The 13,866-nt window shown below is 41.2% G+C and overlaps 1 protein-coding gene across 2 annotated transcripts in view; it reads right to left on the reverse strand.

Moving 5' to 3' along the window:
* Positions 1-13,866, reverse strand: part of ACBD6 (acyl-CoA binding domain containing 6) — a 140,213-nt gene that overhangs the window by 35,233 nt on the left and 91,114 nt on the right. The window lies entirely within an intron of this gene.

Here is a 13,866-nt window from a genome sequence, read left to right on the forward strand (position 1 = left end):
TAAAAATGTGTTAAAATGTAAAGCTACCAGTTGCAATATTGCAGGATTAGTTGGATGAGTCCTTGTGCAGACATAATCAGCTTAATGGCACCAAAGATCACAACACAGTTAGTGCAGCTGTGACACTCAGAAACATTTTGCTGAACAGCAAAGCGTGCACAGAGCTGAATCTGCCCCTTTTCTTGTTAGCCATTTCTAAAACAGTGCAGCAAGTCAGCAGTCCCACAGTCTACATTACTGTGAAAGAATGAAGACAGGGAAGTGTTAGGATGGAGCAATTTACTTTACTGGGTCACAATTCTTTGACTGTGTCATATAATTCAGTTAGATGTACCAATGAAGTGACACCGGCTGTTTCCTGAACTCAGTGTAATTTTAACTTAATTCCCACTCTACTGTGTGCTAAAGGGCTGCCTGTTGTTCACTGTTGATTAATACACATCTAAAGTAGTGTCAATTTAATATAAATATTATGGGAAGAAAGTTCAGTAAAAACCCTTCAGCATTCTTAGTAGTTTATTATTCTCATAAAAAAGAGTAATTAATTCAGTCAGAATAAGAGGCCCTGGATTCCCCTGTGTACAAATGTATTTGCACTGAGAAATTTGTTGCAACAGGGTTAATACTATGCCATATATCACTGTTGCATTACAAATAAACAGAGCTGAATATAATAGAATGAAATCTGCCCCTTAAAAAATTAGGGAGAACTAGATTCTAAGGTTATCGAATTAAGACCTCCATCTTTAAAAAAATTAACATATGTAGAAGTCAATACCCTCATCTTAATCATCCTTCTCAGTAATTACTGTGCCTCCTGGTTTTTTGGTAGAGTTACCTCAACCAAAAATCCCTTGAAATCAAGCAGAGAGTAATAAGGATAAAAATGGCTGATGGGTAATACAGAAGCAATTATTTACAGCCCTGAGAATAAATCTATTTTATTCGCTGGAGGAAGCAGAAGAGTGATCTAGGCAACAGGCTGGAACACGTGGGGGAGGTCTAGGTTAGACATTATTGCCAGAATACCTGGCACTGAGCTCTCAAACCTACTCGGGAACTTGGCGGGGCAGAATCACACATGTCAAGGCCATCACCTAAGGATCCTTTCAAAGTTTTACCTTTGGTAGAACTGAAAAACATCTCTGAAGTTATTAAACCAACTAGCTGGAGAGTGAATGGGGGATGGGTGGGTGGAGAATGGAGCAGCAAAACATTGCTATGAGGATATTCAGAGACATCTGGCTCAGAGATATTAAGAAATGAAAGAAAAATTAATCATGCTGCCAGAAAAAAATAAGCATCAGCATAGCCACCTTGAATACTGTGTACAGATGTGGTCGCCCCATCTCAAAAAAGATATATTGGAATTGGAAAAGGTTCAGAAAATGGCAACAAAAATGATTAAGGGTATAGAACGGCTTCCGTATGAGGAGAGATTAATAAGATTGGGACTTTTCAGCTTGGAAAAAAGGCAACTAAGGAGGGATATGATAGAGGTCTATAAAATCATGAGTGGTATAGAGAAAGTAAATAAGGAAGTATTATTTACTCCTTCTCATAATACAAGAACAAGTTTGAAATGAAATGAAATTAATAAGTAGCAGGTTTAAAACAAACACAAGAAAGTATTTTTTCAGGCAAAGCACTGTCAACCTCTGGAACTCCTTGCCAGAGGGTGTTGTGAAGGCCAATACTATAACAGGGTTCAAAAGGGAGGCAGATAGATTCATGGAAGATATGTCCAACAATGGCTATTAGCCAGGATGGGCAGGAATCATGCCCCTAGCCTCTGTTTGCCAGAAGCTGGTATTGGGTGACAGGGCATAGATCACTTGATGATAACCTGTACGTTCATTCCCTTTAGGGCTCCTGCCATTGGCACTGTCAGAGGACAGGATACTGGGCTTGATGGACCTTTGGTCTGACCCAGTATGGCCGTTCTTATGTTCACCTTGTCATAACTCATATATTAATAACGTGAACCCCCAGGGAACTCTAGACGTCTAAAGAAGCCACTTGTTGGCCATCACAAAGGAGACACATTTAACAGATGTCTCTTTAAAGCATTTTGAATCTTGATCTTATCCATTGCTGAGAAATTTTCTACAGCACACAGAGCACCCCAATGTCAAACATTTATTGCTTTACCCTCTTCGCTTTTCTAGCAGTTACCAGTGGAGTCAATATGATGGAGAGCAAGCTACCTTACTGCTTAAAAGAAGAGATATTTCTGTACTATTAGCCACAAGGACTTGGGAAGCAGAAAAAGAGGTGCTCATTAAGATGGTGGAGCAAAAGTTAAAAGTCAGACAGTGAAACTTCAGAAAATATACAATTAGCATTGCAAGCAAGGAAAAACAAAGTGGGGAAGAACTAACCAAGGTGGTTATGAAGGACAGCTAGAAAAAACTGAAGTTACAGTTGGTTGGCATATTTCAGGAAGAGGAGATGGAAGATGGATTTCAACAAAATGTAGACTAATTGACAGCACAAAAGGAAAGCCCGGCAACCACAAAGATGATGATATACACAGATACCCTATATAGGATTGTGTGGTTATGTTTAGACCAGGACAGACATTTGATGACACAACAATGAAGTTTTCATATTGCTAAGGACAGAAGGAGGTGTGATAATAAATATAACCCATTCTTCTGAAAGTATTTCTCTGGTCAATGGGGTATAACTACTCACATTTCCCTTTGTTCCAGTTTTTGCTCCTTCTCAGAAAACTACAGCAATCCTTCCTGCCTAAGACATTGGAAAGCAACCATTCTAACTGAACTGCAGAGCTGCCAATCTGCCTATGTTTGGGAGAATGTTGCTAAAAAACAACACACACACACAAAATGGTTCTATATGTACTCTATTATCAGTCGGAACCATCAATGGAGGTGTAGCAACTCCAAATTTACCTGCAGGAACTGGAGAGTTTACGATGCACTGCTAACCCAATGAAATGTTGCACCAGCCACAAATTAAAAGTCAAAAACTATCTAGAACGATATTCAGTGGAAGACACAAGCAAAGCAGAAAGTGTACAGCAATGCGTGTACATATTATTTTGATCATATGGGAGGTATTACTTTGGAAACGAATGTGTGTATGGGTCACACAAGATGGATGAACTTTGGCAAGCCTAGACTGACAATTCCCCAACCTTAGCAACTGGGAGAACATAACTGAGGTACACTTAGAAAAGTCATCCACATCATCCTTGAGACAAGGTCAGTTCAAAGATTTGAAACGTCTACGTTCAGGCAAGAGATGACATTCCATAGTACCGCATCCAAGATCAGGCATTCTGGGGTGTTTCTTCTATTATAAAACTTTTTCCTTCTCTTTCCCTCCTATATCTGGTCCAGCCATAGGAGCAGGAGCAGGGAACAAGACTGAAAACTTCCAGAAATGCTGTGCCACTATTAGAATTTTCAAATTAAAAATAATTATGAAGCCCAATGTCTGTGTTATGTGGCCACCCCATCCCAACAGGAATTTTTTTAGTCTTGGTACAGCTGTGATACATTCCTACGCAAATGAACCAACTCTTTTTTCCTCTATGAAAAATCTCCCATTTTTTCTCCATCACTGAATTAATATCTCAATGAGCTTGATTAATATCAACACTGGCAGTTTTCTCTTTACTGATCACAAAGAGGGATACATTTGGTCCCCAGATACCCACATAAAACTTCCACTAATGTAAATGGAAGATTCATGTGTATATCCCCATCAAAATTCATGATGCCTATCCTCTTAAATCCCTCATTAAGCCTACTCTCTGCAAGATCCTTACAAACTACTGTGGTCTGGTTAGAGGTTAGGCAAGCCTAGAATTCCACTTTTCTGTTAATCTCTGTTTTGTTATTTCTTACTCTCACCCTCTCCACCTCTCTGTTTGGTCTACCTATTACAATCCAGGGGGACGCCTACACTCTGGTTACTTTCTCCAGACCTGAGGAAGAGCTGTGTGATGCTCAAAAGCAGAAGCTGGTCTGATAAAAGATATTACTTTGCCTCCCTTGCAGTCGATAGGAACAGCATACATGTACCTAAGGAGAGAGAAACATCGCATACTTCTCAGTGTATGTTTAATTTTTAGTAAATCTCTCAGAAGCCTGTAAATATTTGTCCCCCCACTGAATCTGATCTTTTCCATCTTGTTCTCATTGTTTTTTTTGCAGCAGCCAAACCAAAATATTGCATTGGTCAGCATTAACCACAACGATTTATCTGTGACAGTGTGGTGGATATTTTGGGCCAAATTCAGAGATGATGTGTAAGATGGTGTAACTTACACATGCATAGGTCAAGGTGACAGAACCCAAGTGGGTGTAATTTACATGTCAAGGGACTAGAATAGAGAGGTGGAGGGGGGAAAAAAGGCAACCAGAGGGCTTAAGAAGGTATAAGTTCAAGCATTCCCACTCTCACTAGGTTACACATTCTTCCAGTCTCTCTTCATGTAAATTATACTATTTTAGACTCTTATTAATATGTAACTTGCACCACCTTAAACATCCCTTTTGAATCTGGCAAGATATCACAATAGCAGCTTCTACAATTTTAGGAGAAAAAAAATGTACTGCTTGAAAGTGGCCCTTGGAGATGGTCTACCAGCATGATGTCAGGAATGGGAAGTCACAAAGAAATCGAGTGGAGTAATGGAAAAGCAGCTGCGTCTAACTGAAAGTAAACCACAATGTTCTCAAGCTTGTCTTCTTTTAATTAACAATTCACGTTTGCAAAAGACTAGCACCAAACAAGTCCATTCCTATATAGCTTTTGGATTCCAGAGCATCTCCTTATCCTACACACAGCTTGATGTGAAAGCATAGCTTTTTACTACCTCATCACAGATGTTTATATCATTTGCCTTTCAGCTCATTCAGGTCGGGATCCTCTTTCCAATTAACTTTTTCTTTTTTTAAAGATGCAGCTGTGGGAACCAATGGCCAAGATTTATTCCATCTGTGTCATACGCAAGCCTATCACTACACCTATCCAGCTGGGCCAAACTACTCCAGGTTTGCAAATAAATATAGTGATTGGCTGTGACAAATGTCAAGAAACATGTATTGTGACTAAATAATTTGTGACAGGTGAGGCCTTGCCTATATTACTTCATTAAAGCAGTTTTTTGTTCTTAACTAGAGCCAGGGCTGACTCACTACAACTTGGGTAAGTACAAAGAAAACTCCTGCGAATGTTAGGGCTGTTAAGAGATACCAGTCACATCTAAGATGTGAATTCTATGGGTATGTCTACACTGCAGTTAAACATCCGTGGCTGGCCCATGTCAACTGATTCAGGCTCACAGGGCTTGGGCGAAGCAGCTGTAAAACTGCAGTGTAGACGTTTGGGCTCAGGCTGGAGCCTGAACTCTGGGCCCCCATGAGGGGAGGGTCCCAAAGCCTGGGCCTCAGCCCAAGTCCGAACATCTGCAATTCTACAGTCCCGCAAGCCTGAGCGCTGTGAGCCCGAGTCAGCTGACATGGGTTAGCCACCGGTGTTTAACTGCACTATAGATGAACCCTATATGTACATGATGAGAGAAGGGAAGGAATAGAGAATACTTCACACCTAAACTCTTCCCTCTTCACTACAATTTTAACCTCTAACAGATTCTTCCACTGTTTTGGTGATCAAATGAGTAAAGACTCCCCTTCAGCACACTCCCCCCCAGCATGATGTTTAACACACTATTGCAAAACAGAAAATAGGAGACTTCTGACACATTAACTATTTTTAGTAGCAAAAGAAGGCAGGAGAAATATATCAGAAAGCGTATCTCTAGCAACAGACTGACAGATGGAAAGAGAAAATGACGAACGCTACAGCTCCCTCACAGTTCTGTTATAATCAACCAAAAGGAACAAAAGTCACCAAGTGATTTGTCAAGAGTAACAGGACACGTCCAAATGGGCATTATAGTCTCATGTGGGCAAAAACAATCTGAACCCTTTCTTTGGTTGCAACCAAAGAACTTACTAGTGCACATCCTAACTACCTGGGCTGTGCTAGGGTACAAGAATTTGCCCCATAATGCACAACCTTAATTTAAGAGATGTACATCTAATTTCTCTTGTATTACACTTTAGTAACACATTCCTCAGGAAGGGAAATCTAATACATTTGCTACAGCATCACATTTAGGGTTGCCACTTTTAAAACATTATTTGCAGAGAAAAAAACATAACACTGTCACAGCAATATCGCAGAGCACCAGAATAAGTCACAACACATTTTAGATATATTCTCAAACATGAAATTCAGGATTTTCTGTATCCTGCAAACTGACTTTCGGGGTATGTGACAGATGCACCGAAGTCAGATGGTTGAGGCTAACAAAGATAATAGACCTTCTTAACTACTTTGTACTCTTACATACTTCGAGAAGACTGGAAAGAAATATTTCTTTCCCTAACAATAGTTCTTTAATATTTCCCTAACAAGAAATATTTCTTTGCCTACTCCTGCTCCTAGTGATTTTACACGGAGCTGGATTGGATCCTTTAGTCTCTTCCCTCTTTTGGTGCATTCTGAGTTGTGTGGAAATTTGCATGACTTGGAGTACGATCCTGCAAGTCCTCTGTGCACGTAATACAGTTATTATTTGTTTAATTTCACTTACAGGGTTTTTTATGGTGCTTATCACTACAGCATCTCAGCACCTTACATGAACTCCTGAGAGGCAGGGAAGGATTATCTCTCTGTCCATTTTACAGATGAGGAATTGAGACAAAGAAATTAAGTCACTTCTCTGACGTCATGCAAACGGCCTGCAGCAAAGCTGGGAACAGAAGCCAGATCTCCTGGCTCTCAATTCAGTCACAAGAGTACTATCTTCTCTTAAACCAATGGGAGTTCTGTATGCAGAGGGTTTTGTATGATCAGGCCCTTGTTTGGTTATTTTTTACTTTTACTGTGCACCAGTACAAGAGGTGTTTACAGCACAACTCTAGAAACGGTAAGAAAGAGTCTGTTCTTAGTGACATCAGTGGAAATCTGCAGTAACCCCATTGATCCCAGTGAACAGTTCTGGGGCCTCAGCAGGAGGTGGTAGAATTTTGAAATTTAGCAAGGACATACACCCTGGGTCACAGATGTGCCTTTCCATTGTCCACTGAGTATCTTTTTAGATGTGGTCCAGATAAACTTTTTTCAAAATGTACGTCAGCCAAGCACTAGTTTTATAATATTTTTTCATTCCCCCACTTCCCACAACCTTTTGTTGACTCTGCACAAATGTCATTGTGTAAGGAAAGAGGAATTTCTTATTTCTGAATATGATTTCACCATGTTCTATTGGTTCAAGGCACGTGTGAGTAAGACAAGGAGTTCTAATGCTATGTAGCAACTGGTTGCACATGGTGGAAGTTTTGTTTGATCATCTCTCTTTAAATAGGAAATGCTATTAATAAAAACTGTTACTGCTGGAATATGAAGCACTCAAAAATCAGGAAAAGCCAAAGTTAAGGTTTAATTCTGCTCCCTTTAACATGCATTTCAACAAAGTCTTTAATTACCACAGGCTTCATGTCAGTTGGTGAGTAGGCTGGAGAGTGAGTCAGGGAGGGATCCACAATGAGTAAGGCAGTAGTCCAGAGGCTGGACTCACTGACCTCAGACTGAGGCGGCCGGATATTGTGCAGTGAATGAAGCAGGAAGCCACACACTGCACAGGGAGGATAAAAATGAATACTGAACAGCTGCCTCATTCACTGCACACTGTCCAACTTGTGCACTGGATGAACCTGTGGCATAAAATAGTGTGTTCACTAGAGTCAGGGTCAAGGTAATTTGGGGGAGTAACAGCCATTTAAATATCTGGTATTTGTACTGGTTCTTCAAGTCAGATTCGTACTAAATCTGAATCCGACACAACGGACAAGGAGTCTGACCTACTCTCTAATCCCTACAAGGGCACCTTCTAAATAGTGTTGAGACACATTGGCTGGACAGTGTCAAGGGAAATGCAGATTACTGACCAAATGCAATACCTGTCCGGTACATAGAGGACATCAGTCCTCAAGGCTGTGAAATCTGGCCATATCTATTACCACTAAATCCACTTAAAAACTAAAAATAAACAAAAAGTGTGAATAGTACCAATGTATCCCTCTCAGTATAACTTTCAAGGACAAACCTGTGTCTGTACTTCAATCCTTCAGATTTCAATTTAGCATGGCTTTACACGCTGCTTTCCCTGGTTTAAATGTCAATGTCACTGTCTGCCTTAAAGTTACTGTCCAAAACTCAGACCTACAGTTTTGATGAGTGGCCATTACTGTAGAATACTACAGTAATTTTTTAACATAAGGGTGTATCAACAACGCAGAAGTTTCAGAGTCACACTGGAATCTGTGATTGCTATTCTGAAGGGTATGGGAATCACTGTCTCCCTTTCTCAGGACTGAATAATACTGTTTATAAATGTACCTTAATGGTTATTTACACTCTACTCCTCCAACTTTCCTCTTTCTTCCCTATATAAATACTGTATACAATAAATACAGACGTGGCATAAAGGCCATCAATCTATGTGCTCAATTCCCCATGATCCTAAAGGTCCTTCTTTGGACAAGCTAGTGATTTAGCTCCAAGTTCCTGTAAGCTGTAGCAAATTCTTCTGACCTCAGTCAGTACTAATGGGACACAAGCCCTTGCCCTACTTAAACGGAGACCCATATCTCAAGAAACTGAATCCAGCTCTGTGCCATTTCAGTCGGAATTGCTTGGAGTTTTTATAAACTGCACTCTACCATGGCTCTCAAGAGCCCTTCAGATATTTCACTGGTCTCCCTTCTGAGTTCTTTACAGCTTGGAAGGAACAGCAGCTAGAGTCTTGGTATACTGTACATGCCTCAGGACTTTGCCCTTAACAAGACCAAGACCTCTGGCCAGTGTCAGATAATCTGTCACTCTAAGCTACTTGTATCCAAGCCAGATATTTATTGCTATTGATCTGCTTGGTCCTAGCGAAAGACTTTTGTTCTCTCAGCCCAGGACTTTGACCTCAATTAAGTTATGAATTTCAATCCGATAGACTGCTCCACTTACCCTGCTGCTCTCCCTGACTGGATTAATTAGAATTAGCTAGGCCGGGACTCACCCTGAGCGCCTCATGGATCATGTTATTTTAATAATAAATAGACGGCAGCAACATGCAAGGAAGGATTTTGAAAGATTGCTCATCTCAGAGCATCATTCAGAACCTGCCAATACCAATTTCTCTGCGCTTGATTACCTCATTTACTTCTTTTTACTTCTCTTCATTAATTGAGTTTTATCCCCTATTACTTCAGCTCCCAAAATGTGCCCTTCCTATAAAGGAATCAGAGAGACACTTACTTTCTAGCACCCCTTTTCTATTGCTGTTCCAAAGTTTTACTATTGTAGCTCATCAAAACGATAGTTAGCAATAATGAAATAGTATTTAATAAGTATTTAATAACCCAAGAGTACTGAGAAAGTATATACTATAGACAGGGAGGGAGATGGAAAGGGGATAGGGCAGCCTTGTCTGTAGCCATGAATTATTATTATAAAGCATCCAATATAGACTTTTCATACAGTTAGTTAATTGGCTGGTGGACAAAATTGAATGTCTCCAAGAAGGTAACATCTAACCCTGGAGAGAAAGCATATATCAATCAGTACATTTTCTGACATCTGCAATAATGCCTGTGGAACGCTCATAAAATGGGCTGAAGACCAGAGGAATTTGATTGGCTAGTGGAAGTTTTGAACCACATGGGTCAAGACCTGTTAGCTACATTATCCTTATTACATCTCTTTCCATATAAAAGCAATTACATACTTCAAGAAGTCAGGTTACACAGGATTATCCTGAAATGGAATTGTCTCAACCAGTCAGATCACAGACATGCTATAGAGTTACTGACCCATAAATACATACTTATTTATCAATTATGCAGTTCCTTGCACTCTGATAGGCTGGGAGGAGGAAAGCTAGCTGATTTGCATAATGGCAGTTCATTTATTTTTCAATAACAGCACAATTATGAACATTTCCATGCTCTGACTGGCCTTCAGATCTTCAAATCGATAGCCCCCAAATAAACATGGCTGCCTCAGCTTCTGACAATCTCCCTGTCAGAATCTCAACACAATTTAGTTTTTAAAAAGCCATTCAGTACAGAACTATTTATAGCAACCAATCAAAGCCCTGTGTTGAGAGGACGATCATCACATTTCTGTAGGAAACTATCTTGGGATAATAAATTCCTCAGCTGTTAGCTTCAAGATTTATCTATCTCAGGATAAGATTCTAATCTTCTACAGGGAGCACCCTGAAGTGCTCACTTCTTGGGTAGCTGAGGGCCTGATGTTTCACAATGCAGGGCCCCTGGTAAAGCCATACACCAATTCCATGTATTATTACGGTACTTCTGTCATAATCACTTCAACCTTAGCTTCACATATGAGCCAATAGCCAAGAAGTAATCATGACTAGCAGTGACCTTAAAAAAAAAAAAAAAAAAAGAAAAGAAAACCAACAAGCATAGAAAAGGAATTTCCCCTCCATTTAAAGTGGTAGGAAAAAACTGCCTGAATGAAAAAAGAAAAGGGATCAAAGTCCTACGTAAAATGAATCAAAGGGATGCATACAGCATTTTCTCAGTTCACATTCTTGAATTATGACATGCTTCTTTGATTCAAATAATTAAGAGATGAGAGTCAATCAGACATGAATGAGAGGCTACGTTTGGGTAGTAAAACCATCCTGTCCACAGCGGAAACCTATAAAAAAGAGGTGCCTTTCTGGAGACAGAATGAAACATTTTAACTTCACTGAAATTCTTCTGACAAGGAGAGCTTTTTGGAGGAGCTGGGTGCAAAAATGATCAGTGTTTTAGGGACTGCCCCTCCTAAGTAGACACATAGTTGGGACGTACAGCAACGGCAATTCCTCTAGCCCTGCAAGGCACAGCCTGGGATTAAGGAAACAATCGGAGGCTGCAGGCTGTGTCTATGACTGAGCGCTCACCTGGAAAAAAGGCTCAGCTGCCAGCAGCAATCTGTGTTTTCACACCTGACTTTCCCGAAACTGGGAACATCTGAATGAGGTTTAAAGCATTTTGGACAATGACTTCACAAATGAGACAAGTGATTTAACACATTAGTCACATGGTATTTCAGATGACCCCAAGGACTGAGGGAGGGTGGGGGATGGGAGCAAAGGGTGATGAAATCTTTCACCACACTGAGATAAAGCGCATTAAAATATTTCAGAGCACCAACAAATAAAAGCATGCAAGGCCCAGAGATTCTGGCTTCATTTTTTAAAATGCATTTATTAAGAAAAATAAATACCTAGATAGTAGATAGTGTTTTAAGACCTTAATCCTGAAATTCGTTGCGGGGTGGGGCGGCGAGGCTGGAACTAAGAGTGCTGGGGATGTGGCAGCACCCCCCAGGCTTGAAGTGGTTTCTATCATATACAGGGTTTACAGTTGGGTTCAATGGCTCTCAGCCCTCCTACTAGGCAGCAGTAACATGGCAGCTGTGCAGCAGCTCTCATTAACACAGGATTGGGTTCCATTTGCCCTGCCCAGGTCAATGCTTTATCTTGGATTTATATGCCCTTCACTTTGCAAACTCAAGCCCTCAGGGTTACGTCGTTTTCTTTCTCTGCATGGGCGTGTAAAGGGGAAGAAGGCACAAGGAGTCTCCTCCTCTGTCTCCGCACTGCACCACACTCGAGCTAGGTGCAACGGTGGTACTTACACCTTGTACAGGGCTAAAACCAGTCTTGGCTTCAGTGGATGGAGAGAGGCAGGGAAGTGGCAAAGTCAAGGACCTGCAACCATTCAACATGAGGACAACCGTGCCGCCCAGGCACAGGCACGTATATAGCATGTTGCGCGTCTTGATTTTACAAGATTCACTGGCCTTCCTGAGACATTGTGCCACATGGAGTTCCCACTGGAGGCTCTTCCTACACCACACCCAGCTAGGGGGCATGCCTCAAAAGGAACGACTGAATCTTTATCATGAAGCATTGTACAGTCATTAATCAATCCTCACACCAATCATAGGAAGTGGGTGGTGTTATCTGAGGGGGAAATCAGAAGAGAAACATGAAATAACCTGTTCGAGGTCACACAGCAAGTCAGTGGCAGAACGGGCAACAGAAGTGAGGAACTCATGGCTCCTCTCCCTGCCCTGCATTCATTCCTCTGGACACAACTGCTTCTCACTTTCATTAGCATTCCTAACAGCACCTGCAATTAACTGGCTTTCCTAGTTTGTTGATTTTAAAATCCTTATTTCAGTTTCTGTAAGCACTGCTCTGGCAGTGGAGTGCACAGAGGCAGCAGCAAGGGCCCAAAAATGTTTTTTTCTTAGTTCTTAGATAAATAAGAACTATTGGGGTGGGAGCAGGGATGGGCTTGCAAGAGAGATTTCTGTGTGGCAGGATGGCTTGAGAGAAAATAAAAATAAAAATCTAGAGAATAAAGCTATTTTGACACCAGTCAAACTTTAGGCCTAGATTATTTGAAAGTAGAGAGACAGGCCTGCAATCATGCCTCAAACTGCCAGGGAAGGGTGGAAGGTCATTTGACTTTCTTGCCTCCCTTCCACTCCAAAAGGCAGCTATGGGCATGGGGAGTCTACAAGAGAGGCTACTTGGGGACACTGGATCTTGGGTAGGGTGCGGCTTCATAAATTTGTATAAACATCCAAACTTATTGAAATTTATCTGAACTTCAAACCTGTTGAGTTCCTGATCATTAAGTTACTCAACTTTAAAATGGCCTAAAATTCCCCAGAAGACGCATACAACGTTCTGGCAGCAGGGGGCCTAGAGACCCCCAGACTATTGCAGGTCTTCAAGAATTATTCCTGGATTTACTGGCAATTCTATGCTGTTTGTGGTGGGAGAGAAGAATGTGGATACATAAAATCTCACTAAAACAATTTAAAAAACACAGCTTCTTTCTTGAGTGCAACGGCTTTTGCTTTGCAGCGATGTTGCCCACCCCACACATGCTGCCTGAATCTCAACGCTGCCAACAGTTTTGCTGCATCCAGCAGTGAGACAGTAATTCTGGTGACAAAAAAAGGAGCAGGCGAAAGACGAATTGTACACATAAAGCTGTGAGATGCAGAGGAATGATGCATCAAAATCCAGCACTTTTGGAAGGAAGAGCCCTCTACTCAAACAATCGGCAGATGCTGCTCAAGGCATATTCAGAAGCTGAAGAATGAACTAAGGTAAATCACTGAGTCAAATCTGAACTTCTAGCAAAAACTTGTGAACGTTTTATAAATGGTCCTGCTGCAAGGGATTTTTCTCCCAGTAGTTAAAAACAGCATCTGCTGAGTGGTGACCACTTAGCATTCAACCTGCTGCCAACCTACATTCCACAGAGATCTGCAGGAGAGGCATGGAGCTGTGCCACTTCTAATAACTGTGTGACTGGCACCAAGTCAATGTTTTAATGTTGAAAGCTACCCTCTGTCGCTAAGCAGATCTTTCCTTTCTTTTGGCTAATGGATTTCACACCCATTGGCAACAATGTCAAGAGTGCAGGAATATAAGCCTACAGAGCCTTCTGAGAGCTGCTTATCAGAGCTTACTTGGGCGGTACAGAGAGAGGAGGGGAGAAGAAGGAAGCTGTCTTGGATAATAATTTTACAGGTAAACGTTGCTCTCATTATTGGTACTGGAATGCCTACTCTTAGCTTTCCCTTTCCCCCACACTTAGTTTCTTCAATCATTTGCACCATCCTGCTATGATACTGGTAAACTCTGCAGTATTAAAAACCTCTTTCTCCTGCTGAAGTCTGCAGGCACGGTTGCAGACCCAATCATAGCAAAGTGAACTTTCT

This window comes from Chelonia mydas, chromosome 8 (genome assembly GCF_015237465.2).
Source record: "Chelonia mydas isolate rCheMyd1 chromosome 8, rCheMyd1.pri.v2, whole genome shotgun sequence".
NCBI classification, from domain to species: Eukaryota; Metazoa; Chordata; order Testudines; family Cheloniidae; genus Chelonia; species Chelonia mydas.